The following is a 19,025-nucleotide window of genomic DNA, read 5'->3' as shown; positions in this document are numbered from 1 at the left end:
ACTGGCACTGCCGATCTGCTAGGTTGGCACTGCCAGGTTGCCACTACCAGATGGGCATTGATCAGACATGTTCCAGTCCACCCAGGGGCTTCAATGGCCTCTGGGCCCCCTGATGTGACCATCCGCTAATGGAGACCAGTGATTCTTGCTGGCTTCTCGCTGCATCCAAGGGTCAGATGATCCCAGGAGGTGAGGGAATCTGGCGTCAAAGGAGCCAAGCATATTTAACTGCTACTTTAAATATTTTGATCAGCCTGGTGCTCTTTCTGGGCGAAATCCGGTTTGCACCAGCAGAAAGGGACCGGGTCGATTGCAAACCATTTGGCGGCAGGCACAAAACCCGTTTTTAGGCCCGCACACAATTTCCTGGGATTGTTGCAATCTGTGCCAGGCGCGGTCAGGCCAGGAATTCGCGGCCATCGTGTTCCATTGTATAGCCGATCAAGCTGGTTTATGGGAGATTTTACAATTATGATTTTGAAAATGATTTTTACAGGAAACTTGAAATGCAACACAACCAGCAACATTTTGAGCCCCTTCTGGGCGCAATTACCCTGTTATGCTCAAAGCAGAAACGACCACAGTGTGTATAATGCTGGCAACTTCAGTTTATAGGAGAAATAAGTTGCAAATGAAAGCTAACGAACAAAAGGCAAACGTATTGTGGAATATGAGCTTAAAATGTAACATCACAAGCACTATAACAGGATACTTTCTTCTTGCTGAAAGTTCCACTGTTGTGTCTACGGTAAGTGAATTTTTGGAAGAGAAATTTTAGGGCAAGAAATTCAACACTTGGCCACTTATTTTCTGAGCTTAAAATTGACATTAGATCTCTCAATTTTATAGTGCAATATGCTGCGCATCAACTGTGCTGAAATTACATAAATCCCACATTGGCTGGAGCAACTCTTACTTGTCCAGAGCATCCATCTAAAACAGATTCCTCACGTCTATAAATCAGAGCCCTGAGACATTGTTGGAACCTGATAGCCCATACAAATAAACAGGACTTGCAATGATTGCTTTCCCAACTGGCCTTTCCTTAGTTGTGCCAGGTGTTGAATAGCCTAACCAGCAATCTTTAAAGAGACAGCTGCAGGTCGTTCAATGAAAGTCCCGGCCCCAGACTTTTTCAGCCCAGGTTGACTTTGTGTTTGTGTGCTCGTTAAGTTTCTTGACGTTTATTTAAATTGGTTGATGATGGCAAATTAGGCGCAAGACAAACTGTATCAGAGACGGAGAAAGGTAAATCAGCAGCAGGGCAGCTGGATGGTTGATGCAATGAGGTGAAAAGCTTATGAAAAAAAAGTCAGAGGAAGTACACATTTAACAGAGTAAAGAAACAAAGCGATATATAGATCTGTAAGAAGCTTGTTTGAGAAAAGGGCACTGAAAGACAAATGAGATCTCTGGTTCCATATATCATGGCACTGAATGGAAGAGCAAGGAATTGATATTGAATTTGTTTAAGTCAGTGGCTAGGACACATAAGAATATTGTGTAATGTTCGAGGAAGCTCTTCAGAAGACAGACTTCTGAATGCTGGGATGACTACAGCAAAAATTCACTCGAATGATAAGGTTTTATTGTGAATAATGTTGCGAAACATTGGCCATTTTTCTCACCAGAACAAAGAAGGTTAATGAGGGAACATTTAGAGGGAAGCAAAACTTAAGGGTTAGAAGAGACAGAACAGTGAAAGATTGTTTCCACGTGTCAGCAGATTAGTATCAAGGGGTACAGGCTCCCAATTTTCCGGGGAGATTTCAAGAATAATTTACTAGAATTTCTCTCACACAGGAAGGTTACTAGGCAGAGACTATAACATCATTAATGAAAATCAGATTATTTTTTGAAAAGGAATACAAGCAGCTATTAAGGGTAAGACAATTGCCTGAAACATGCCATGTGGGATTGGGACCTGGAAAGGAACAGGTGGCTGACCCAGAATTGAAAATCCTGGTCAGAAAAAATATTAAAGTAACTGAGACTGTCTATAAGAAAATGTGAGGAAAATTTGCTGATCTCCTGCTGTAACTCCAGAAGCAAAAGCACAAACAGTCATTTATAATCATTGTGCAAGCGTGGGTGTGAGTGAGGTGTGGTCATCCCAAAAGAGGACCCCTGTGAAACTCTCAGGCATGTATCTAATATGTGAACCCTCTTCCAATGGATAAAGTAAACATGTTCCCAGCTGACCCAACTTTCCAGAATTGTTACTGTCTACAGTCAAATAGGCATTACTATCTGTGACCGGAGCTCTCAACACCGGATAAAGTATGTGCTTCTTTAGTCACAGACCATGTAATCCAAGGGATCAATTCATGTTGAAAACATAAATTTCACTTAAAAACAAATTGCTCCCATCTCGTGACCTTTATTTTCATATACGACTATCACTACCATCGAGAATGTTGGAACAGCATTGACAGACTTGCATTGGTTATTAACATTTGAGTTTGCAATACCGAGACCATCAATATCCAAGTCCCCTATTCTGTGTTGAGTTTTGATGGATTGATGGACTTAATTTTGACCCCTTCAAGTACTAGGTTTGGGGATGAATGGGGTAGTGTCCGATTCCTGTCAGTTTAGAGATGGTTAACTCTTTCTATACCTTTGTTGCTTTCAACAGTAACTGGAGATGATCTCTATCACTGTACAGAGGCATGGATCCATCCTCCCACGCAATTAAAGCACGGGTGAAGGAAAGAAAAGAAGGGAGAATGAATCATAGAACATACAGCGCAGAAAAGATCCTTCGGCCCATCAAATCTGCACTGATACGTGAGAAACACCTGACCTCCCACTTAATCCCATTTACCAGCACTTGGTCCATAGCCTTGAATGTTATAATAAAAGCAAATTACTGCAGATGCTGGAATCTGAAACAAAAACAGAAAATGCTGGAAAATCTCAGCAGGTCTGGTAGCATCTGTGGGGAGAGAATAGAGCCAACGTTTCGAGTCTAGATAACTCTTCGTCAGAGCTCTGACAATGGGTCATCTAGATTCGAAACGTTGGCTCTATTCTCTCCCCACAGATGCTATCAGACCTGCTGAGATTTTCCAGCATTTTCTGTTTTTGCCTTGAACGTTATGATGTGCCAGGTGCTCATCCAGATACTTTTTAAAGGATATGAGGCAACCCGCCTCTACCAACCTCCCAGGCAGCACATTCCAGACCGTCACCACCCTCTGTGTAATGAAAATTTTCCTCACATCCTCCTAAACTTCCTGCCCCTCACCTTGAATGTATGTCCCCTTGCGACTGACCCTTCAACTCAGGGGAACAGCTGCTCCTTATCCACTGTGTCCATGTCCCTCATAATCTTGAACACCTCAATCAGGTCGCCCCCTCAGACTTCTCTGCTCCAACGAAAACAACCCAAGCCGACCCAACCTCTCTTTATAACTTAAATGTTCCATCCCAGGCAGCATTCTGGTGAATGTCCTCTGCACCCCCTCCAGTGCAATCACACCCTTCCTCTATAATGTGGTGATCAGAACTGCACACACTACTCTAGCTGTGCCCTCACCAAAGTTCAAGACAACTCCAACATGACTTCCCTGCTTTTGTAACCTGTGCCTAGATTGATAAAGGCAAGTGCCCCACATGCTTTTTTCACTATCCTACTATAGCATGTCTTTCCGCCTTCAGAGATCTGTGGACAAACACAAAGCAGCCATATGTCATTACCCTCCAACTCCTGTAACTGAGCCAATCAAAAGCCACTCAATGAATTGTGACAATATTCAAAGCAACTTCAGCTTTATTCTGTGAGCAGTCACCAGAGTTCTGCACATCAAGGAAAGCATCAGACATGATTTAATCTTCATTTAGAAAAACATTACGAATTACTGCATGAAAACATTTAACATAGAAATATTATAGTGCAGTTCAAAGAATTTAAATTATAAAGGCTCCATCTAATCTTAAATCACCGGAATTACTTTTTAAAATGGAATTATAAGCTATGTGGTTCATCAAGGAACCAATGAGCCTTTGGGAACAGCGTTCTATAAAACAGTGAGAGAGGGAGAGCGGTCGGGGGAGGGGGGGGGGGTGCGCGCGGGAGAGCGGTTGGAGGTGGTGGTGCTTACTTGCTTAGTTAGTCAGCACAGAACTGTTAGCTTTAAGTTTATTCTGGCCAGCTGCTGCATCTCGAATGCTTGACAGTTAGTCTCCTGAGATCTGGCCTGTAAGCCTTCCAAGCAACTACAAGCCCTAAAAGCCCCAGTTGCAACCTGACACTCCTCACAAGCAGTTTAATCTGATCAGCCTCACCTTAATTAATTGTCTTACTGTGTAAATGGAAACAGCTGGGACTCCCATGATAACCAGGTATGATGCATGATCAAAAGACAGGCATGTGTGTAACAACATATCTTAAAGGTAGGCTTTGGAAGTGCAAGAACGTTGTAATTGTGTTTAAATCTCAAATTTGTACAGGTATTTCATTCAAAAGGATTAATGTCTTTTTTATAGTGTACTGCATGATTTCTCACTGGCTAGAAATTAATTGCAGATGATCATAAAATAAGCTTGCAATGATTACATTAATTACTAATTTTGCCATATGTATCCTATGTGCATTACACGGAATGTCTTGTCAGTTGAGGTCTTCCATTATACCCACTATCAGAAAGAAACACATTGAAAACAGAATAAGATTATCCCAGCTCACTGCAAAGTGTATATTATAAAAATAGCAGATACATGGCGTGATTTTGATAATCTCATAACTGGGTTCATGTGGTAGCTATCATGCACACAAACATTGTTATGATTTATGACATTATCTGATCCATTCAATGAGATACTGCCTTCTGATCACTGCAGGGTATCAATTACTCTTAATATTAATTATTTGAGGAAACTTGAGGCAACATTTGAATTGATAAATGGGACAGCTGGTCCATTTTAACAGCGATTTTTTTTTCTCAGTCTTACCTAAAGGGTTCTGCAGTTATCCAGAGCAATCTCAGTAGATTCAATTAAGAATACGTGAAATCTGATACATTTTGTACTTTGTCCAACTGACCCACAAAACTCTTTAATAACTGTGAATAATCGTGGTGCTGCTGCAATGGTAAGAAATTGAGCTCAACATTGTAATGTCGCCCAAAGGCAACAGGTCCTTCAGCAAAGCGAACGGTTCTACTGAAAACAAAGGTGGGGAAGTCATCACCAACGGCAATAAACAGTTGGAAAGATGGATAAAAAACATTCCTGAGTTGTAGGAGAGCACTGTCACTGAGGAAGCTCTGGACACCATCTGTCATGGCCGAACTGGATATCAAATCCAGTGCTGGGACTTAGCAAATCTACTGAGCCACTTGCCTTGGGCAAAGCTGCTCGTGCTGTTGCCTGAACTCATCTAATACTCCTGCAGTAACTGCACATCTTTCCTGTCTCTGCTGGAGGGAGAGGGCACTGCCTCAGGATGTGTGCGATGCAAAGATTGTAACCCTGCACAAGAATAATGGCGATCATAGTGATTGTAGGATGATTGCAGTGATTGCAACAACCGTCGAGGTATTTCCCTGCTGAGCTGAGCATGAAAAATGTGTTTGCTTGTGTTGCCTTTGTCAGCCTGCAGACCCTGCTGAACCCATCTATCCCAAACTCCAGGGTGGCTTCAGAACTGGAAGACCAACGATTGACATGATCTTCTCACCCTGGCCGATGCAAGTGAAATGCCAGAGCTTAGGGCCTAGTTAAACTGAGGGTGTGACCACCAATGGTGAAATGATTAAAATTGGAGATGATCAACAGACCAGAAGTAGAAGAGGGTGGCTATCGTGGAGGATTGTGGAGCTGGAGGAGATTGCAAAGGGAGAGAGAAAGGCCAGAGAGGGAATATTAGCTCTCATATTCAAAAACTAAGTACCCTTTCAGCAATGTGACCTTTTTTAATTCATGCGTGGGACATGGGCGTTGCTGGCTGGCCAGCAACTATTGCCCATCTCTAGTTGCCCTTGGAGGGCAGTGGGGAGTCAACCACATTGCTGTGGCACTGGAGTCACATGTAGGCCAGACCAGGTAAGGACACTAGATTTCCTTCGCTAAAGGATATGAGTGACCAGATGAGTTTTTCTGACAATTGACAATGGTTTCATGGTCATCAGTAGATTCTTAATTCCAGATTTTTTTTACTTAATTGAATTCAAATTCCACCATCTACTGTGGCAGGATTCGAACCCGGGTCCCCAGAACATTAGCTGAGTTTTTGGATTAATAGTCTAGCAATAGTACCACGAGGCCAACGCCTCCCCATTATTAATACAATGTCAATACACCTCTCTAGCCTAGGGAGCCCAAGCTGGCACTGCCAAGGTGCCAATGCCCAGGAGGCACCCCCCCCCCACCCCTCTGACCATCTGGGAGGCCATCAATTGCCCCCCTTCACTTCATTGGGGTCAGGCTGCCAGCTGTCCGCAAGTGGGGAGCTATAGTAATCCCTGCTGGAGTGAAATACCCGTGGCGGGGTTTGGGGGGGGGGGGGGGGGGGGGGGGGGCGGGTGGGTGGTGGATAGCGGGTCTAGAGACTTCAGTCCCGGGTCTGCTAATTACATTTAAAGGACATGGAGATGCGCAATTAAGGAATTTATTCAGTTCTGTGCCAGAAATCCGGCACTGGGAGACATGCGGAGGTGTGGCCGCCCAGCGGGGAGCCCGCGAAACAGACCCCGCTAGGGTCTCCTGGCCCACTGCACTAAAAAAGCAGTGCAGTGGGATGGGAAAATCGCCCCCACATGTTTACTGAAGTGATGGCACACTGACAAAAAAAATATATTTCCACATTATTGTGCATCCTCGGGTTGACTTATTATTTATCACTTGTTCTGTTTTTCATCTAAGGTGCCAAATTCTAGATATTAATTTTCATGAATTATAAGGCAAGACACTTATCTTCAACTGGCTCCTCACTTTGCAAATGAGTTTGAGCTATCCAGTGCTGAGTTACTGTGTGTATGCTTTTCTGGGTGATGATTTTACTGTTTGTTTTGCTGACATGTGTAAAATGAAAATTGAACATCATGGAGCCCTGTTCTTACAACATGTTTGTCTCTCCAATACTGTAGTATTTGTTGTTAAGGTCAGTCAGCAACAACAAGAAAAGACTCAGAGCTGCTTAATATTCAGCCCCTTCAAGTTACTACATGTAGCTGTCAACCATACAACACTTTCAGGTCGGGGAGATCAGTCAGGGAACTTCTTGCGTTTGACTATGAATATAAAATGATAGCAATATCAATACAGCTCTTTCCTCAAAGGAAAATAAGCCTTTGGATAAACAAGACTTCATCAACAACAATTATAAAGTCCAGAGAAACTATAAAGTCAATCAATTCCAGCATTAATAGTCCAAACTCTTTTTGCACTCACAGTTCACTCCTTGTTACAATACCAGGCTTCTTAACCGTACTATTACTGGAAGCTTCTTTCCATCAGTAGTTGATATTGCTGGAATGGTTTCACTATTTGTTGATTGCTATTCAGGATTTCCTTTTTGGGTGTGGTCTGCTGTGGTTTGTTTTATTGTGTTATGCCCGGCCACCTTTATTTCTGTTCAGAATGTGCAATCAGATTCTTAGGTCTCTCCACAAAACAATGCCGTGGACTGGATTTACCTGCGCCAGCATCCACCCAGCCACCCCCCGCAGCAGAGTGTTTTCTGGAGGTGGAGATAGCACTGCGGCATTTTGTATGTCTCATCTAACCTGCTTCCGGGGAACCTGCCGCGGAGGGTCACCTTCAACAAGACCGGAACATCCCGCATTCCACTGGCAGGAAGGACCAGAAAATCCAGCCTATTGCAAGGAATTCTCACATCTGGGATGAAGTCCATGGTATGGAAAGGGAGGGTTTCCTGCTGCAGAGGGCCAGGGAAACTATATCTTCCAGCCTCGACTTCATTCATTATTCACCTGAGGATTAAGTGCTATATTCAGTGGCAAAAAAGGCTTGATTGCATGCATCCTGTCATCATATCTGGGTACTATATTTAAACAACACCCAACATCACCACTCACTGTTGAAGAAAGAAGGTGGACCTCTTCGATTACACTAAATCTAGAAGAACCACCTGATAGAGGCTGCCCCCCTCCCGTCCCCTGCCACTGCTCCTTTGTTCCAGCATCAAGGGTTCTTGGTGATCTCCATGCAGAACTCTGAAGGCAGCCCTAGGTATGTCCGGACTTCTGCTTGCCACTTTGTTCCAGACGTGTTCTGGGTCAGCACGTTTTCCTGCTGGTGTTGCAGAGACCCGATCGTGGGGATTGGGAAGATTCTGGTCAGGCCTTCATCTGCACCCTGTTAGGATACAAATCAGTTTAACGCTGGCCACCAGTGGGTTTCCTGATACGCCATGATGGGCACCAGCAGAAGATCCTGAGATCCCATGGGTAATTCATGCTGGCATAAAACCGATTTTTGGGCCTTGCAGTGAATGTATTTTTGTTATTTGGTTTTTCCCCTGGGGTTTCAGAGTAGGGTTTTGATTAGGAGCTGCTAAGCTTAAAGTGAAAAGCAGGCAGTTACTGCTGGGTATTGAAAGAAGCAAGAAGTCTCTCTTTCTCTCTGGATGCTGCTGTTTGGGATCTGTGAGGAGAAATAGGTCTCTCTCCCTTTGTCTCTCTCTCTCCAGAGGTGTTCCGGAGGTTCGAGGGCTGGCAGTGAAAATATCAGCATGTAAACCTGTGTGCTGCTAACTGATTTTGAAGAGGAGTTTAAGTCTATAAGAGGAATATTGCTTGAATTGGAATTAATAGAGATAGGTTAGCAGTTAAGAATTGTACCTTGTCCTTTTAAAATATTTCAATTGGTAAAAGTTAAACTAATTCATTTGTTTATAATTAAACTATAGGATTAAATAAAGTTTGTTTTGATAAAATCTTCCTAGTGTGTCAATAGAATCATACTTGGAATGAAACACCTTATCCTCATCCTAATGCCAAAATAGAAAAAACTATTGGGATCTAGTTGGGCTTCATAAGATACTTTAGTATTTCTGATCCATTCCAAGAGTGATTGCAATTTTGAATAGATTGCACTGCATTGACAGTTGACTCCATACCTTAGCAAGCTGGTGACATAATTGAGTGTGTCAACTCATGTAATTCCCTTTGAAATAAAATGGTGATCCGCCATGCATTTGGAATACCACCTGGAGGAGCAGGTAAAGGGAGTGTACCCATCTCTGGGAGGGTGCCCCCGATTGGCATAGATGAATGCAAATGGCATTCGCACCACCCACCAGCGGGGTGACTGACCCACCATTAACCTGCCATCGGGAGAATTGGAACGTAATTTTACATCTTCGGGTTTCTGACTTTTTGGCTCCTGCGAGATTCATCGCTCCCGCCTTCCATCAAACCCACTGTGGGCGACTTGGGAGAATTCCCCCTTATCCCTAGAGCCCGAATCAGTGGATTTAAAAGGTGACAGATGCAAAAACTTCAACTGCATAAGAACTTAAGAAATAGAAGCAGGAAAAGGCCATTCAGTCCCTCGACCTTGCTTTGCCATTCAAGTCTGACCTTCAACCTCAAAAACTCCACTTGTCTGTATTATTGCCATATTTCTAAAGCCCCTTACATAGTGGGTCGCACCAGACCACTATTTTTAAAGCTCTGTCCACACTCCAAGAAATCAGGGATAAAATTGTGCTTTAAGTCTTGAGAAATCATTACATCGATCAACAATAAATGATTCCTCCAAATCATTGAAAGCAACTGTGACATATATAAAAAAAAGACTCAACTCGTCCTGAATATCAATGTATTCTTTGCTAATTGTCATTCTTCATCTATTGCCTAATCTGCTGCATCTTAGTCACCCCGGCCTTTGACAGGAAGAATTACTGCAGCATAACGGTGCTTTTACTCTTTTTCCGAATATGTGTCAGTTAACGACTTTTTGGTGATCAACTTTTCTCGTGTTGAGGTAGAGAGACTCTGCTCAGCAAGAAACATCCCACCTCTCTTGTACCCAACATCAAATAGGCATTTTTGAAGACAGATCATCATTTACTGGAGCCTTGAGTGCCCTAATTAGATTTCTTTCCGAAATGCCTCCAAGCAGATTATGATCGCTTTTCACAGTAATTTTCTTTCCCAGGACACGCTGCTTGAATTCCTCCAAAGGCAACAGCTAATAGATTTTTCAATCTAAGCATAATAAATTTCAGTTAAAGACTTCGAGGCACAGGTCTCAGACTGAACATCGGCCACATGCTCCCAATTCCTCGAACAAAGGCTTCTCAACCCTTTTGCTTCTGAGGCCTTTCTTCCAAGTTAAAAAATTCCGCAAACCTCCTGCCACACAACACAACTATTTTTGTTAAAGAATGGCTCCTCTCGTGTGGAAACAAAACAGCAGCAAATGTGTGCACAGCAAAATCCCATAATGGAAAATCAGATAGATTGTCAAATATGATGGGTACCAGTCCAAAGATGAGCAAGTTATGTTGACTGGCTATGCTAAATTGCCCCGTAGTGTCAGGGGAACTAGCAGGTTAAATAAACGGGGTTACTGGGATAGGGTGTATTGTTGATGCAGGCTCGATGGGCCGAATGGCCTCCTTCTGCACTGTAGAAATTCTCAATATTAAAAAAAGTGAACTTTCAAGATCACCCACAGCTTGCCCAGATGCCCCTGGGACTCGGCCCTGGGACTGGGGGCTCCCAGTGGAAATGGGCAGTTAGTTTGATCAGCCATTCCATGCCGTACCTGGTCCTGTGAACAGCCACGCCAGGATGAGCAAGGAGCAGCCAAATAAAGAGGAAAAGGTGAAAGTCAACTGAACAATGATCAACACACTCTAATTCCACCTCTGCCCACTCAGCCACAAAATGGGCATCAACCCCCAGTGATTCATTCTGCCTCTTACCAGATTGAAACATGGCAGCAGGAGAAAGTGTGCTGCATGGTCTGCTGGCAAAACACCCATTGCCAATTTCCATTTGCGTATCTGGGTGAAGCGAGGGGATGGGCGGGGAGGTCTCCTCACTTCTAAAATCAGCAGTGGTGGCAGCATCACATCAGCCCATGCCTCACGAGCGGTTCACCAAATTAAATTCTCTTTTTTTGGAGGCAGGTAGAAAATGATATAGTCGGTCTTGAGGTCTCAATCTTAGTAATAAACTGACAATTATATTTCAGCAAATAATTGATGAAGGACAGAACTGCAGCCAATCTTTGCACACTTACAGTTTAGAATGACGCATTGCAAGCATACACCTTCTACGCACATCTACGCACACCTCCCCACCCTCCTCTCTCCTCCCCACCCTCCTCACCCTCTCCTCTCCTCCCCATCCTCCTCACCCTAACCCTCCCCTCCCCACCCCACCCTCCTCACCCTTCCCACCCTCCTCACCCTCCCCTTCCCACCCCACATCCCCCCAACAACCACAGTTTCAGTCTGTGTCTATTTATAGGGATTCAATTGAATCCGCAATTAATTCCCACAATTAAACACAATTAATATACAATTAACATTGATCAGTCTCGCCCGCAGAAAGGGATTTTTTTTAAGAAGGTTTTATTCTGGGAAGATGCTTATTTGATAAACACCATGAAGACTTCCCATGGACCCCTAGGAAGCTGTCACCAATCTGTTTGGCGATCCCAGTTCTATCAGGTGTGGCACACTATAGATCAACATTCTTTCTGACTGATGCCAAATTTAATTTAAAAGCTGCTGCTTTGGGCATGCTTTTCCTCACGTCATCAAGACACTTGTCATGGTAACACTCTCATATGTAAAGTGAATGCTGGGAGATTCATTGGAGCAGCTCCTACACAACCACGGTCAATTTTGTCCTCTCTCAATGCATCACAAAGAGCAATTATTTGCAAATGACTTTGGTGTGAGCTGTTGTACAAAACATTCTGGGGACTGTGCTGTTGGGATAAAGCATTTTAAGCATCGGTCAACACATTCTGTTTTTAATCTGTCTTCTGACATTTGATGACCCACATATTTCACTTATCATGCATTGAACTTCATTTTTGCCTTGTAGTTTGATATCTTTCTGTGAGCACCTCTTCAACAGGACTTCCAATTTATATGGTGATTGAATTTGTCTCAACCACAGACCAACTGTCATGACACCAATATTTCCCAGGTTTTTGAAACATTTTACTCCATTCTTAAACTTACAATGTCAATGTGCAGAGTGGACAGGGTGAGCCCGAATCTATCTACTTGCAACTCCAAAATCCTCTTCAAATTGAATCCAATTCATGGTTCCCACAAGGGAGACATACAAGATCCAAGCGAACAGAAAAAGGCATTGCACCTGATCTTGGGCTTGTTCTCATACTTAATCTTATTATCCAAAAAGAAATCAGGAAATTTTCCCTGAAATTTCTTAATGGCAGGAAAAATTCCAAAAGGTACATGCAACCAACTGACTTCATTCTTCATCTAATGTGACTTGTTAAGTAAGCATTTCTTGCATCCAGCAAAACATTTTTGCTATTGCTGGTTTGGGCATACCTTTCCTGACATTAATGAATGAGATGCTATAGACCGTTCATGTACAAATTTTGCAATGGTTTAGCTGTTCCAGTGTTGCCAAAATGGTCAATTATAAATTAGGCAAATTAGGCAGCAAGGGATCCATTTCTGAGCAAAGGAAGTTCTTCTACTAAGTCGAGAACAAGAATATCTTACATAAAATCTCTATAGTGCAGAAGGAGGCTATTCAGCCTGCACTGAAAACAATCCCACCCAGGCCCTATCCCCGTAACCCACTCATCCACCCTGCTAATCTCTCTGACACTAAGGGGCAATTTTAGCACGGCCAATCAACCTAACCCACACATCTTTGGACCGTGGGAGGAAACCGGAACACCTGGTGGAAACCACACTGACACGGGGACAACGTGCAAACTCCACAGTCACCCAAGGCCAGAATTGAACCCGGGTCCCTGGCACTGTAAGGCAGCAGTGCTAACCTCTGTGCCACCTTGCCGCCCTAAAATGCTTATTGCACGCCTTGAAAAGTATGATCATTTTCATGAGCACATTGGCATTAGTCAAGCTATATGTCTTGTCAGAATGGTGAAAATACCAAGTGCTAACACAAAATTTATTTATTTATGTCACAAGTGGGCTTACATTAACACTGCAATGAAGTTACTGTGAAAATCCCCTCGTCACCACATTCTGCACCTGTTCGGGTACACTGAGGGAGAATTTAGCATGGCTAATGCACCTAACCAGCATGTCTTTTGGACTGTGGGAGGAAACCAGAGCACCCGGAGGAAACCCACGCAGACACGGGGAGAACATGCAGACTCTGCACAGACAGTGACCCAAGCCAGGAATCGAACCCAAGTCCCTGGCACTGTGAGGCAGCACTGCTAACCACTGTGCCACCGTGCAGCCCTACCAATGCACATACTAGTCATTACTTAGACTTAAATATTAAAAGAATTACAAAAGATTTTGTGCTCCAGGTGAGGGTCAGAGGTTTGTCAACAGCACTCCAGTATTAATTCAGTGCTGCCTTCTCATGTAGCAGCTTGCTGGAGTGCAAATTATAGTGTGCTGTGAATTGGGATATTTTCGCAAAGATTGACAGAATTAACAATATACATATTAAATGTTCCTGAAATACAGCCTGCGGTGCTGATGAGAAAAAAACTGTACAGATCAGGTGCATAAATACTAAAGCAGATTAACCTTCACTTTCAGCTACAGAATCAACTTCACATGCAGAAGAATGTTACGAGCAACAGCAAACAGCTGCCAGCCATGCACTGTTTTACATTTCATATCAGTGAGAATGAATCAGCCAAATAATTGAAACACCCAGTGCAATGCTCCGTCTACTCCAACCAAGGTAGTTCTAATCACACAGCAGCCTGTTCTACCACTGCCTTTCTCACATCAAATGTAGCAAGCAGTCATTTTGATTCACTAGAGTGAGCACTGATCAAAGTTTAGATTTGCTTTCCCCATAAAATGACAAGACCTCAATCTGTGTGTGCTGAGCCAGAACCCATGTTCATGCTCCATTACAGTATGCAAGAAAAAAAATGTCCCTGGTGGCAGGCAATCTGCAACCACCTTGATTAGCATCAGTTCAAATCACCAGAAAATAAAGAGGGATTGGTAATGTAACACAATAAGGACTGCCTCGCACTGAAACAATCTGTAGTCCTGCTGCAAGGCCAAGAAACAGTCAAAGAAACTTGTAACTCCACTTCAAGATCTGTAATTTTGAAAAAGGGCAATAGGCAGCTATTGCTTATTGATACACTGGATCCCTCTTGCATGCAAAGATTGACTAATAGTCGTCAAAAATAATGGTACTTTTTTTGGCTGGCTGATACTTTTTACAAACTTTCAAATGCTTTGAGAAATGATGAATCAATGGTAACAGGGTATAAAATCCAGATGGTTTCCAATTTGTGTGCAATTGCCGCAGTGCGAGTGCTACCACTGACTGCACTCACATTGCTGTTCCTGTGCACATTTGGAATTAGCGTGAATAATCGAATGTGTTCCTGATGCACACTCGGCTGTTTGGAACAGCATTCACTCAAGAGGCTGACAGGAATTTAAAGGCCTTGAGCACTCTTTTAAAAGACGATATTCCAAATTGTAAGATTAAGCACGAGGATGCACAATTGGAGCTGTCAAATTGTTGGAAAATTGGGCCCTCTCTCGATGAAGTGGGTCAGAAGAGGCACCGCTCTCTTCAGCATCGAAAGGCATTCTACCCAGGATGTCTATCAGAAGTTGATGAACAGGATTAATACTCCCAGCAGTAATCAGCAGATTTAGTGATAATTTCAACCTAATCCACCAAATGAGAAACTGATGGAGTTCGATTGACTGTCCGCTTTATATTTTACCCAATTTTGAGGTCAATGGAAAGTAACATCAGCGGGGGTGACAAACAGGAGGCTGGCACAATCCCCATCAGTTTGCAGCCAGGAACACCAGTTGCAAATGCAGAAATTGACAGACCAGGTGGAAGCTGCCAAGGTAAGACCAGCTAACCCCAAGTCATTATTCCAAAGATGCATGCCACAAAGCATTTTTTCATGACATGATCCTCCATTATTTTATATAATCCCTACAGTGCAGAAGAAGGCCACTCAGCCCATCAAGTCTGCACCAACTCTGACAGACTATTTTACCCAGGACCTTCCCCCACCCTATCCCTGTAACACCACAGATTTATCATGGCTAATCCATCTAACCTATACATTTGAGACACGAAGGGGCAATTTAACATGGCCAATCCACCTAATCTACGCACCTTTGGACGATTGTTACTTCAGTCAATATATCAATATACCATTACATCTTGCTGAAGGACATGCATGATGATAATGCGGCAGAGCACAAATGCAAACTGAAACATACATTTGACTCAATTATTACACAGAAATTTTAAAGGGCCCCATGAAATCCTTCCAAAAAATGCATGTTCATTCAGTTGTTTCACTGCTATTAAAAATGCTATTGCTGTTCAGTGGTAAGGGTTTTTTTAAAAAATGGCCTGCTCAAACTTTGTATCAATAATTGGCTTTGATATATCTGTAGTAGCAAATGGGCTACTGCTGTGGGTGTCCAGCCTGGAAGGAGTAAAAGCAACAAACATTGAGGGCTGCCGTCACCTTCACTATGAGCGCCAGTCATTACTGTGGTACATGGCAGGACTGATATGCAGGACTTGCATCACAACTTGTCCCTTTGCTCAGTGGCAGTCCATAGCAGACATGGGTGATGGATAACAATGAATTAGCCAGTTCTGGCACTACCTGATATTCTTCTGCATGAAGCCCAGTGAGAAGAAATAAATTAAATGTTTCAATAGCAATTCCTCCCCTGAATTTGAGTGGGTTACTCCATATGGAGAGCTATTATACTGTGAACTTATTCAGAAAGAAATAGGAACTAATTGTTCTGAGAATGTACATCCGGGATGCCACATATTACTGCAGCATTGCAGTCTCTACTGAGTAATAATGTGCTGGATTTTATGGGGTGCTGTGGTCCCTGCCCCCATCTCCTCCACTCTCAGCCCCTGGGCCAAAGTTTGTTGCCAAGCCCATCCTTTGACTCTGACAGTGGCCCCACATCAATTTAATGCCCAGAGCAGTGTTGTTTCAAGGCTAGATTTCTGCCCCTATTGTGGGCGGCATGGTGGCACAGTGGTTGACACTGCTGCCTCACAGCGCCAGGGACCCGGGTTCAATTCTGGCCTCGGGTGACTATCTGTGTGGGGTTTTCACATTCCCCTTGTGTCTGCGTGGGTTTCCACCGGATGCTCCGGTTTCCTCCCACAGTCCAAAGATGTTCAAGTTAAGCATGGCCAAGTTGATTGGCCATGCTAAATTGACCCTTAGTGTAAATACGTGGAGTTATGGGGATAGGGCCTGAGTGGGATTGTTGTCAGTGCAGGCTTGATGAACTGAATGGCCTCCTTCTGCACTGTAGCGATTTTGTGATTCCCATTACGCAAGTCTCAGGAGGAAGTCCTGCCTTAGAGGACTGCCAGCCAATTGGATTATTGGCAGATCTGTAGTGTTAAGAGGGATGGTTTAAACAATTCGTATTTGTTTGCGGGTATTAGGTACAAGGCATAAGTTTAAACTTAATTTGTGTTTCTGTGTTTGTGTGCTAAGAAAGGGTTAAAACTTCTGTTTAGCTTCATGTTAAACGTAGGTGCATGCAATCTTGGGTTTTAGTTTCACTTTGAACTTTACTTGCATTGTAATTAAGCTTTTACAACATAAAAGCACCGACAGGGGTTTAAAAAAAACTTACACTGTTACTTAGCAACCAGAGGCTCTCACTGAAAAGCAGATTTTTCAGTTTGGAACCAGGTAACCCAGAAGCTTTCCACAGAAGCTGCCAGTACAGGTAGGACAATACAATGGGGGAAGAAAGCAAGTCCCAGAACCTGAAGAACCAGAAGTATCAGAAGCCAGGAAATGAAATAGAGGAAAGTTCCAGGAAGTCTGAAGTCAAAGGGATAATAACCTGAATCTGAACTAGGTATAGTTCACTGAAATTAGAAAAACGGACAGAGTGAGGCTCCCAGTTAAAGGCAGGGCTGCAAGGTTCAAACCTGGAGATATCAACGAGCAAGAAACCAGACATCCAAAGTTGTTGGTGGTACTTTAATACAACCAGTGAATCAGTGGTGTTCTGTTGGCGTGGTTGAGCACCTCAGAGATTGGGTGAAAATTTGAATGCATGTGTTGGATCCAGGGCAGAGATATCCAAAAGGGAAAGGTGGAATCCTAGAAGTAGATCCTTGGTGAAGGCATCCAAGAGAAAGCTGTGTGTGGGAAAGGATTCCAAGCTATGTCCTTTGAGAGTGGAGTTTGGAAACTCTCATGTGGAAACCAGAGTTCCAGTGAGACCATTTGGCTCACAGTGTGACAAGCATCTGGGGGGATTTGATGCGATGTCCACAGAAGTTGTTCTGGGTGCCAGCTGTCACTTGGTTTCAGAGTATGGTGTGTCTGAGCACATTACACCTGTTGATTTATATGGACTCTGTACTTACTGAAAACATTAGAATTTTAGACTTTTTATAACTTGTGTTATCCATGTAAATCTGTATATGTCTGGAAAGGTATAGCTGGGGTGAAGCACCAGTGTATTATTGTTAATCTTTTCTTGTTCAATAAATGTTTTGTTCTTTTGTTAAAAGTTCATTGGCAGTCCTGTGACTCAGTTCATCCACGTATTATAAATATAAAATAAAAGTTATGATCTATCAAGCTGCACCAGCTAGGATCGTAACAGTAGTTTTAGCAATGACAGGTGGGAGCGGTGGCTACAGCTGGGACAACAGGCAGGCCCCATGGGAATCAGAGCTAAGTCCGTGGTATCACCAGCTGTCAGACTGGAGGGAGGGGGGTGTGGGAGGTGTAGGGGAAGATATGTTTGGGGGGTTAGAGGAAAGGGTAAAGAGGGCTGTATGACCTCGGGCTGGGGGTGGAGGGGGGGTGGCAGTCCCTCTGATGGGTCAAGGGAACCTACAAACATCCTCACCACTTGCCCGACACCAGCCGATCCAATGAAAGCTGCCAAGCTTCCCAAATGATGTGGGCCACCTCAAGTGTGGGCAAAATACTGGCAAGAGTGGCATGAGGTTCTCGGGTGACCATTAATTGGCCACTTAAGGGCTCAAGGGTGGGTGGACCATCTGCAGCCTCTCCCATCCCCATAAAATTTCAGACAGGATGACCTGTGCATCAGTAACACCAGGCTGGGCACTTACATTTGATTCAGCATCATCCCCATCAATCATCAATTAATACCATCTTTGAAAATGAGTCTTTAATCCTGAATTAATTAATGAATATTTAATTTTCTACATTCACCAGTGACATCCAGATTTTAATACAGAATCCTAATGAATAAATCCAGGCCCCTTTCATGATGCCCCAGCAAAAGTTGGAATTTTACAGGATAATGCATTTAGCTGAAAGCTTCCATCCTTTCTCCACATGTATTGGTAATAAATCTGGCAATAAATCCAGCATCAGCTGTCCATTATGCTGACCACAAATTTAAAACATAAAATTTTCACCTCATCATTTTTCAGTAAACCAAGCTACTTTATCCTGCGAAAAGATTCGTTCAAATTTGAGGAACTGCTTTTAGAAATATCATGTGAACCTTGGAAGTGCAGTTTTGAAAAGTATTTTAAATTTCCACCCATAAAGAAGGTAATGATGCACATCTGTTACTTGTTTTCAGACACTGGAATGCCTTAAAAGACCCAAGGAGCCAGAAGGAGTCTTGAGTTTCCAGTGTGCTGTACGACACAGTTGGTCATTATGGGTTAGCATTGAAATGTGCTCCCATGGTAAGGTCATGATCATTTTTTTCTGTCTTTTTAGCCGCAGGCAGAAATCAGGCACATCTTCAAGTGAAAAACAACCTGCCCACCAGCACACCTCAAGCTTCCCGACTCCCTCACAATTGATTGAGATTTTCACAGTAACTTCAGTGCAGTGTTAATGTA

At 43.3% G+C, this 19,025-nt stretch overlaps 1 protein-coding gene across 4 annotated transcripts in view; it reads right to left on the bottom strand.

Annotated features, from left to right (window-relative positions):
• The window catches only part of tenm4 (teneurin transmembrane protein 4), a 395,445-nt gene that overhangs the window by 256,444 nt on the left and 119,976 nt on the right, over positions 1-19,025 (bottom strand). The window lies entirely within an intron of this gene.

This window comes from Mustelus asterias, chromosome 10 (assembly GCF_964213995.1).
Source record: "Mustelus asterias chromosome 10, sMusAst1.hap1.1, whole genome shotgun sequence".
Classification (NCBI taxonomy): domain Eukaryota; kingdom Metazoa; phylum Chordata; class Chondrichthyes; order Carcharhiniformes; family Triakidae; genus Mustelus; species Mustelus asterias.
This window is presented reverse-complemented; position numbering and strand designations above follow the sequence as displayed.